Genomic DNA, 10922 nt, shown 5'->3' with positions numbered 1-10922 from the left:
ACTTTAAGACATGAAGGTCAGTCAATCAGGAACATTTCAAGAACTTTGAAAGTTTCTTCAAGTGCATTTACAAAAACCATCAAGCGCTATGATGAAACTGGCTCTCATGAGGACCGCCACAAGAAAGGAAGACTCAGAGTTACCTCTGCTGCAGAGGATAAGTTCATTAGAGTTCCCAGCCTCAGAAATTGCAGCCCAAATAAATGCTTCACAGAGTTCAAGTAACAGACACATCAACTGTGTCTGTTACTTGAATAAAAATAAATAAAAAATAAAAATAAATCTGAGGTCTTGGCAGATTTCTTTTGATTTTCCCATGATGTCAAGCAAAGAGTCACTGAATTTGAAGGTAGGCCTTGAAATACATCCACAGGTACACCTCCAATTGACGCAAATGATGTCAATTAGCCTATCAGAAGCTTCTAAAGCCATGACATCATTTTCTAGAATTTTCCAAGCTGTTTAAAGGGACTTCTAACCCATTGGAATTGTGATAAAGTGAATTATAAGTGAAATAATCTGTCTGTCAACAACTGTTTTTTTAAAGTGACTTGTGTCATGTACAAAGTAGATGTCCTAGCCGACTTGCCAAAACTATAGTTTGTTAGCAAGAAATTTGTGGAGTGGTTGAAAAACGAGTTTTAATGACTCCAACCTATGTGTATGTAAACTTCCAACTTCAACTGTATATACTGTATTTTATACCATCTATTGCATCTTGCTTTTGCCTCTCGGTCATTGCTCATCCATATATTTATATGTACATATTCTTATTCCATTCCTTTCTATGATTTGTGTGTATTAGGTAGTTGTTGTGGAATTGTTAGATTGCTTGTTAGATATTGCTGCAATGTCAGAACTAGAAGCACAAGCATTTCACAACACACACAATAACATCTGCTAAACCTGTATATGTGACCAATAAAATTTGATTCAGTGAAGTCTTTTCAAAGTATTTTGCTGATTGGGTTGTTTGCCTTGTAGACGGAAGGGAAATTATACTGTGCTTGTATTTTGTGAAGTTTTATGTAACCTAACACCGAGCTAAAGTTTAGTGGTTAGTGAGGTCAGAAGGAGGGTCAGTAAATAGACAGTGATTGGTTGGCCTGGAGTGTTTAATTGGACCCTAAGGTAATGAACTCGATGTAAGGTGCAGACTAACAGATCTTAAAGTTAGAAAAAAACAAATAGCCTAAATAGAGTCACAGACTCTGGAATTCTCCATGTTTTTTACACTAGAACTGGTTTTCATGCCAATAGAAATAGAATCCTCATTGACTTGAATGGGGAGGCTTGTTCTATAGTCTATTTCTATGGTCATGTCAATTTGCAGGCAGCCCATGATGTCAATTCCTTCAGTGACACGTGTTGTGAGAGAAGTGTACCCACTGCAGAAACGGGAGCTTTGACCTGTGAGGGGTGTGGCTGCAAAGTGAGAGATGAAGTTACAGATTCAAAGACGAGGTAACAGCACCACACGTGTCCACTATTGAAGTGTACAGTAGGCTGTCACACCAACCACTCCAACTCCACGTGTCCTGCTCTATAATATCCCACATCACCACACTGACCTCACACACCCAGGTCCACCATTGAAATATACACGTGTCCGGGTTTTCCAGGGTTTAAAAAAGCAATAGAATATCATATCAATAGAAAATAGTATTTGGACAACATTGTCATACGTCCAGATCAAATTTTAAGTTTTATTAGTCGTGTGTACTGGTATACACCGTCCAACAAAATGCTTACTTGCAGGTTTCTTCTCAACAATGCAACAACAACAAGAAATAATATAAGATTAGAATACAAACAAAGTAAATGGCTCAGTAGAATAGAATAAATGTTTTAGCATAACTATACAGAACAAAATATAAACACAACATGCAACTATTTCAACGATTTTACTGAGTTACAGTTCAGATAAAGAAATCAGTTAATTGAAATACATTCATTAGGCCCTAATTTATGGATTTCACACGACTGGGAATACAGATATGCATCTATTGGTCACAGATACATTTTTTTTAAAGGTAGGGGCATGGATCAGGAAACCAGTCAGTATCTGGTGTGACCACTGTTTACCTCCTGCAGCGTGAAATCTCCTTCGCATAGAGTTGATCAGGCTGTTGATTGTGGTCTGTGGAATGTTGTCCCACTACTCTTCAATGGCTGTGTGAAGTTGCTGAATATTGGCAGGAACTTGAACATGCTGTAGTACACGTCGATCCAGAGCATCCCAAACATGCTCAATGGGTGACATGTATGAGTATGAAGGCCAATGGAAGAACTGGGACAATTGGAGTCGTTTTCAGGTATAGAAATGAACATTGAATTCTATGGCAACAGCTAGGTAGACATTCTGTTAAATCAGCTTCTTGATATGCCACACCTGTCAGATGGATTAATTATCTTGGCAAATTCTCACTGACAGGAATGTAAACAAATTTGTGTGCAAAATGTAAGAGAAATAAGCTTTTTGTGCATATCAAACATTTCTGGGATCTTTTATTTCAGCTCATAACATTTTGGACCAACACTTTACATGTGTCGTTTATATTTTTGTTCAGTATATAATACAGGAAGCCACAATTTATAGTTAAAATTTACATGTGCTTTGGGAGAAGGGGGGATTGCGGGGCAAGTGTTTCAATTGTGCAGTATTTAATTTGCTCGAAGGACTAGTGTCTGGTAGGAGTGATGCCTCCTGACATAAGACAAGGATTTGGACCGAGCATCAGTGGAGTTCACAGGAACTAAGACAATCTAAATGAGTTGCTTTTTGTTGTACAGGAGAGGACCTGTGATTCTGATGCACTCCAGGGTGGAGCCAGCCACCAGTTCGTCACAGGACAAATGGACACACCAGCTCAATCTGGCTGGACATTGGACAGCTAAGTGGCTAGAGTAGTACAGTCATTAGGACTTGAGTGCAACATAAGAATTGTATTTACCTTGTCTGTGGGTGAAGTAAAAAAGGTCAAGATGATGAGTTTGTGACGTTGGTGGTAGAAGTGCTGGGAAATGGGGGGATTGTGTGTTTGTTCTAAACAAAACTATTTCCTAACGATGCACAGTGCAGCAAGTGACAAACACACACAAACAGGAACACACAACTACTTGAATTGGTGATGAATGGTCTTAATTAAAGCCTTGGGACTGTGAGCCATATAGAAATCTCCATCTATGGCTATGTTGGGACTGTAATAACTATATCCCAATGGGATGATTTGATTGACTCTAACCTACTTAAAGGTTGTGAATCATTGCGGTTGGATTTTTCTTCTCTGGCTAGATGAACCAAGGCCACGTCATTAGCTGTCCAGATAAGGCTGAGAGATTAATGGATTGGAACATTGATTCAGACCATGGTTTAGAGATAACAAAATGAGATTAAAAGAGATTGCCATGGCGCCATGAGGTAGCCTAGGCAGAGAGCTCTGTAAATATTGTAAATGTTTTATTTTTTAGTGTTTTTATTTAAAAAAATTATCAACTTTTTTTGTTTTTGATAACTTGATAACTAGATGAACTGAAATATCTGGTGGTGGCCCACAGAATTGCAGGACTGATTATGGCAAGTCAGTTTATATTTGGCTTGGCTAGCTAGCTAGCTAGCTTGTAGTATGATTTGAATGACTCAACAACACCAGATCAACAGCATCGGCCTTTTGGCCCCCCTGCCCCAGTTTCTAGAGGGAAGTGGACTGAAGTGTGAGGTGATTTGTTGGACCACTGCTGAGTGTGTTGGTCTTAGTGGTGCTTTTACAGTCGCCGAAGCATCACCCCGGTGGGTGCTACATTTCAATAGTGGACGATCATACTTACGGAGGAGGAAGAGTTGTGACTATCGAAGACGACGAGGTTCCCTGAGCTCTGTGTCCTGACTGTCAGATGTCTCTACATCCCTGCCCGGCTGTATCATCTATGCCGCCTCCTCTTAAGATACAACCTTTCCAAGCTGCCTATCATATAAAGCTGTGGAAGACCATCGCTCAAGAACTGCTAGATCCATACATTTGTTTCGTTAAATAGTTTTTAGTTTCGTTTTTTTTTAAAGCGACTTTGAAATTCTACTTTTAATGAAAAGCGCTATATAAAATAAATAAATATATTATTATTAATGTTACTGGTCCCAGGGTTGAGACCAGGAAAACAGATTATATGTTTCCTGAGCCTTCGTTTAATAAAATAAAGTCATCAAGAGCTTATAAATGTACTTTACAACTTATAAAAGTCTGTGACGCCATTTTGTTAGGTTCACCTCCTTGTTAAATAATTTCCACCGAGCATGACTTCATTACTTATAATGGAGACACTTAGCATTTTCTAGCTCTGACAAAAACAACCAAAAACTGTGTCTTAAACATCACACAACCCATGAAACATGTTATCTTACTATTTTGAGGTATATTTTGTATAGTTGTACATTACAAACCTGTAAAACAAGAGAAAATATGAGATGAGAAATTTGTCCGGTTTCAGAAAAAGTTATCTCAATAGAATGAGGAAGTAAGGTCACGATCACCAGTGTCAAGGCCACCAACCAACAGATCTGCTGGCTCCACCTAGTGTTACCAATACCTTTCAGTGCATATTAACCTAGATCATTTTATAAAAGTAATAAAAGTTATGGCCCACAAATAATATACTGAACAAAAATATAAATGCAACATGCAACAATTTCAAAGATTTTACTGAGTTACGGTTCATAGAAGGAAATCAGTCAATTGAAATAAATTAATTGAAATACATTTTCCCCGACAAGAGGGCTTTATTACAGACAGAAATACTCCTCAGAACTATCAGGTTGATGGATTATCTTGTCAAATGACAAATGCTCACTAACAGGGATGTACATTATGGGGATCTTTTATTTCAGCTCATGAAACATAGGACCAACACTTTACATGTTGCGTTTTATATTTTTGTTCAGGAAAGAGGGTGGCAGGTGGTTAGTGTTGGGCCCGGCCTCCGACCGCAAGGCACTACAGAGGGTAGTGCGTACGGCCCAGTACATCACCGAGGCTAAGCTTCCTGCCATCCAGGACCTCTATACCAGGTGGTGTCAGAGGAAGGCCCTAGACTCCAGCCACCCTCATCATAGACTGTTCTCTCTGCTACCGCACGGCAAGCGGCACCGGAGCGCCAAGTCTAGGTCCAAATGGTTTCAAATGGCTTCTACCCCCAAGCCATAAGACTCATGAACAGCTTCTACCCCCCCCCCCCTTCTATGCTGCTACTGCTATTCACTATTATTATCTATGCATAGCCACTTTAATAACTCTACCTACATGTACATATTACATCAATTACCTCGACACCGGTGCACCTGCACATTGACTCTGTACCGGTACCCCCTGTATATAGCCCCGCTATTGATATTTACTGCTTCTCTTTAATTATTTGCTAATCTTATCTCTTACTTTTTGGGGGGGGTATTTTCTTAAAACTGCATTGTTGGTTAAGTAAGCATTTCACTGTAAGGTTGTATTTTGACCATTTAAAAAAAAAAATGATTTAACCAAGAATGCAAATTGCTAAATAAACTAAAGGAAAAATAGTAAAACAAGAAAATAACAATAACAAGGCTATATACAAGGGGTACCGTTATGGAGTCAATGTGCAGGGATATGGTTTAGTCAATGTAATTGAGGTAATATGTACATGTACAGTTGAAGTCGGAAGTTTACATACACCTTAGCCAAATACATTTAAACTCAGTTTCACAATTCCTGACATTTAATCCTAGTAAAATTCCCTGTTTAAGTCAGTTAAGATCACCACTTTTTTTTAAGAATGTGAAATGTCAGAATAATAGTAGAGAGACTGATTTATTTCAGCTTTTATTTATTTCATCACATTCCCAGTGGGTCAGACGTTTGCATACACTCAATTAGTATTTGGTAGCATTGCCTTTAAATTGTTTATAACTTGGGTCAAATGTTTTCGGGTAGCCTTCCACAAGCTTCCCACAATAAGTTGGGTGAATTTTGGCCCATTCCTCCTGACAGAGCTGGTGTAACTAAGTCAGGTTTGTAGGCCTCCTTGCTCGCACACACTTTTTCAGTTCTGCCCACACATTTTCTATAGGATTGAGGTCAGGGCTTTGTGATGGCCACTCCAATACCTTGACTTTGTTGTCCTTAAGCCATTTTGCCACAACTTTGGAAGTATGCTTGGGGTCATTGTCCATTTGGAAGACTCATTTGCGACCAAGCTTTAACTTCCTGACTGATGTCTTGAGATGTTGCTTAAATATATCCACATCATTTTCCTGCTTCTCTTTGTCCCCATGTGCAGTTGCAAACCATAGTCCAGCTTTTTTATGGAGGTTTTGGAACATTGGCTTCTTCCTTGCTGAGCGGCCTTTCAGGTTATGTTGATATAGGATTCGTTTTACTGCATTTGAAGGTAGGCCTTGAAATACATCCACAGGTACACCTCCAATTGACTCAAATGATGTCAATTAGCCTATCAGAAGCTTCTAAAGCCATGACATCATTTTCTGGAATTATCCAAGCTGTTTAAAGGCCCAGTCAACTTAGTGTATTTAAACGTCTGACCCACTGGAATTGTGATACAGTGAATTATATGTGAAATAATCTGTCTGTAAACAATTGTTGGAAAAATTACTTGTGTCATGCACAAAGTAGATGCCCTAACCGACTTGCCAAAACTATAGTTTGTTAACAAGATATTTGTGGAGTGGTTGAAAAACAAGTTTTAATGACTCCAACCTAAGTGTATGTAAACTTCCGACTTCAACTGTATGTAGGCGTAAAGTGACTATGCATAGATAATAAACAGAGAGTAGCAGCAGCGTATGTGAAGGAGTGTGTGTATGTGTGTGTGTGTGGCGTCAATATGCATGTGTGTGTTTTGTGTGTTTGTCCGTGTATGTGTGTTGGAGTATAAGGGGGTCAGGGGCCTCCCGAGTGGCGCAGCGGTCTAAGGCACTGCATCGCAGTGCTTGAGATGTCCCTACAGACCTGGGTTCGATCCCAGACTGTGTCACATCCGAACGTGACAGGGAGTACCATAGGGTGGCCCACAATTGGCCCAGCGTCGTACAGGTTAGTGGAGGGTTTGGCCGGGGGGGCTTTACTTGGCTCATCGCACTCTAGCGGCTTCTTGTGGCGGGCCGGGCGCCTGCAGGCTGACTTCGGTTGTTAGTTGAACGCTGTTTCCTCCGACACTTTGGTGCAGCTGGCTTCCGGGTTAAGCGGGCGGGTGTTAAGAAGTGCGGTTTGGCGGGTTATGTTTCGGAGGACGCATGACACAACCTTCGCCTCTCCCGAGCCAGTTGGGGAGTTGCAGCAATGAGACAAGATCGTAATTGGATCGCAACTGGATTTCACGAAATTGAAAAATAGATACAAATAATATAAATATACAAAAAAAAATAAGGGGGTCAATGCAAATAGTCTGGGTAGCCATTTCATTAACTGTTCAGCAGTCTTTTGGCTTGGGGGTAGAAGCTGTTAAGGAGCCTTTTGGTCCCAGACTAGGCACTCCGTTACCGCTTGCCGTTACCGCTTGCCGGACTTGGGTGGCTGGACTTTTTTAGGGCCTTTCTCTGACACCGCCTATTATAGAAGTCCTGGATGGCAGGAAGCTCAGCCATTCACACTACCCCCTGTAGCGCCTTGCGGTCAGATGCCGAGCAGTTGCCATACCAAGCGGTGATGTAACCAGTCAGGATGCTCTTGATGGTGCAGCTGTAGAACTTTTTGGGAAGTCCCATACCAAATCTTTTCAGACTCCTGAGGGGGAATAGGCATTGTAGCGCCCTCTTCACAACTTGGTGTGTCTTGGTGTGTTTGGACGATGATAGTTCCTTTGTGATGTGGACACCGCTCCACTACAACCCTGTTGATGTGAATTGGGGTGTGCTTGGTCCTCCTTTTCCTGTAGTCCACGATCAGCTCCTTTGTTTTGCTCGTGTTGAGGGATAAGTTGTTGTCCTGGCACCACACTGCCAGGTTTCTGACCTCCTCCCTATAGGCTGTCTCATCATCGTCGGTGATCAGGCCTACCACCGTCATGTCGTCTGCAAACTTAATGATGGTGTTGGAGTTGTGCATGGCCATGCAGTCGTGGTTGAACAGGCAGACTAAGTACGCACCTCTGTGGGGCCCCCGTATTGAAGGTCAGCGTGGCGGATGTGTTGTTGCCTACCCTCACCACCTGGGGACAGCCAGTCAGGAAATCCAGGATCCAGTTGCAGAGGGAGGATTTCAGTCCCAGGGTCCTTAGCTTAGTGATGAGCTTGGAGGGCACTATGGTGTTAAACGCTGAGCTGTAGTCAATGAACAACATTCTCACTTAGTGTGTTCCTTTTGTCCAGGTGGGAAAGGGAACTGTGGAATGCAATAGAGATTGTGTCATCTGTGGATCTGTTGGTGCGGTATGCGAATTGGAGTGGGTCCAGGGTTTCTGGGATGTTGGTGTTGATGTGAGCCATGACCAGCCTTTCAAAGCGTTTCATGGCTACAGATGTGAATGCTACAGGCGGTAGTCATTTAGGCAGGTTACTTTGGCGTTCTTGGGCACAGGGACTATGGTGGTCTGCTTGAAACATCTAGGTATTACAGACTGGGTCAGCGAAATTTGGAAATGTCAGTGAAAACACTATATTTTATTATTTTATCTGCTACTTGGCCAGGTTTGATGACAATGTTCTGTGGCCTGACTGCATCAGTCTGTACCCAGTTAACTATGGTCTTACCTTTGTCATCTTGAATTGCCATAGCCCCACTGATCAGATTGACAAGGGTTGGCATGACTCGGATCTTGTTGCCCTTTAACCAGTTCTTTAATCACATTGAATCCAAGCAGCGGACTCTCAAGCTCCATGCAACTCACCAGAAACGGGTCCTGGATGGATAGGTTGGGGTCCTCATTCCCAGGTAAGTTTACAGTGATTTCGACCCAACCATCAAATGGTATAATGTCTCCATTCATGGCATACACGTCAAATCTTCTGATGTCATGCCTAGGTAGGTATCTTAAATCAAATCAAATCAAATTTTATTAGTCACATACACATGGTTAGCAGATGTTAATGCGAGTGTAGCGAAATGCTTGTGCTTCTAGTTCCGACAATGCAGTAATAACCAACAAGTAATCTAACCTAACAATTCCACAACTACTACCTTATACACACACACAAGTGTAAAGGGATAAAGAATATGTACATAAAGATATATGAATGAGTGGTGGTACAGAACGGCATGGCAAGATGCAGTATGTAGGGTATGTAAACATAAAGTGGCATAGTTAAAGTGGCTAGTGGTACATGTATTACATAAAGATGGCAAGATGCAGTAGATGATATAGAGTACAGTATATACATATGAGATGGGTAATGTAGGGTATGTAAACATTATATTATGTGGCATTGTTTAAAGTGGCTAGTGGTACATTTTTACATAATTTCCATCAATTCCATTTTTAAAGTGGCTGGAGTTGAGTCAGTATGTTGGCAGCGGCCGCTAAATGTTAATGGTGGCTGTTTAACAGTCTGATGCCTTGAGATAGAAGCTGTTTTTCAGTCTCTCGGTCCCTGCTTTGATGCACCTGTACTGACCTCGCCTTCTGGATGATAGCGGGGTGAACAGGCAGTGGCTTGGGTGGTTGTTGTCCTTGATGATCTTTATGGCCTTCCTGTGACATCGGGTGGTGTAGGTGTCCTGGAGGGCAGTAGTTTGCCCCGGTGATGCGTTCTGCAGACCTCACTACCCTCTGGGAGCCTTACGGTTGTGGGCGGAGCAGTTGCCGTACCAGGCGGTGATACAGCCCGACAGGATGCTCTCGATTGTGCATCTGTAGAAGTTTGTGAGTGCTTTTGTGACAAGCCGAATTTCTTCAGCTCCTGAGGTTGAAGAGGCGTGCTGCGCCTTCTTACAACGCTGTCTGTGTGGGTGACCAATTCAGTTTGTCCGTGATGTGTACACCGAGGAACTTAAAACTTTCCACCTTCTCCACTACTGACCCGTCGATGTGGATAGGGGGTGCTCCTCTGCTGTTTCTGAAGTCCACAATCATCTCCTTTGTTTTGTTGACGTTGAGTGTGGGTATTTTTCCTGACACCAACATCCGAGGGCCCTCACCTCCTCCCTGTAGGCCGTCTCGTCGTTGTTGGTAATCAAGCCTACCACCTGGTAGTGTCATCCGCAAACTGATGATTGAGTTGGAGGCGTGCATGGCACGCAGTCGTGGTGAAGGGAGTACAGGAGAGGGCTCAGAACGCACCCTTGTGGGGCCCAGTGTTGAGGATCAGCGGCGTGGAGATGTTGTTACCTACCCTACCACCCTGGGGGCGGCCCGTCAGGAAGTCCAGGACCCAGTTGCACAGGGGGCGGGGTCGAGACCCAGGGTCTCGAGCTTGATGACGAGTTTGGAGGGTACTAGGGTGTTAAATGCTGAGCTGTAATCGATGAACAGCATTCTCACATGGGTATTCCTCTTGTCCAGATGGGTTAGGGGCAGTGTGCAGTGGTGGTGCGATTGCGTCGTCTGTGGACCTATTGGGACGGTAAGCAAATTGGAGTGGGTCTAGGGTGTCGGTAGGTGGAGGTGATATGGTCTTGACTAGTCTCTCAAAGCACTTCATGATGACGGAAGTGAGTGCTACGGGGCGGTAGTCGTTAGCTCAGTACCTTAGCTTTCTCCTGGAACAGGAACAATGGTGGCTCTGAAGATGTGGGAACAGCAGACTGGGATAGATTGATTGAATATGTCCGTAACACACCAGCCAGCTGGTCTGCGCATGCTCTAGTAGCGGCTGGGAATGCCGTCTGGGCCTGCAGCTTGCGAGGGTACAAACGTTTAAATGTTTTACTCCCTCGCTGCAGTGAGGAGAGCCCGCAGGTTTGGTAGGGCGTGTCAGTGGCACTGATTGTCCCTCAAACGGGCAA

This window comes from Salvelinus sp. IW2-2015, linkage group LG4q.2 (assembly GCF_002910315.2).
Source record: "Salvelinus sp. IW2-2015 linkage group LG4q.2, ASM291031v2, whole genome shotgun sequence".
Lineage (NCBI taxonomy): Eukaryota > Metazoa > Chordata > Actinopteri > Salmoniformes > Salmonidae > Salvelinus > Salvelinus sp. IW2-2015.
The sequence above is the reverse complement of the archived record's forward strand: the minus strand, read 5'-3'. Positions refer to the sequence as shown.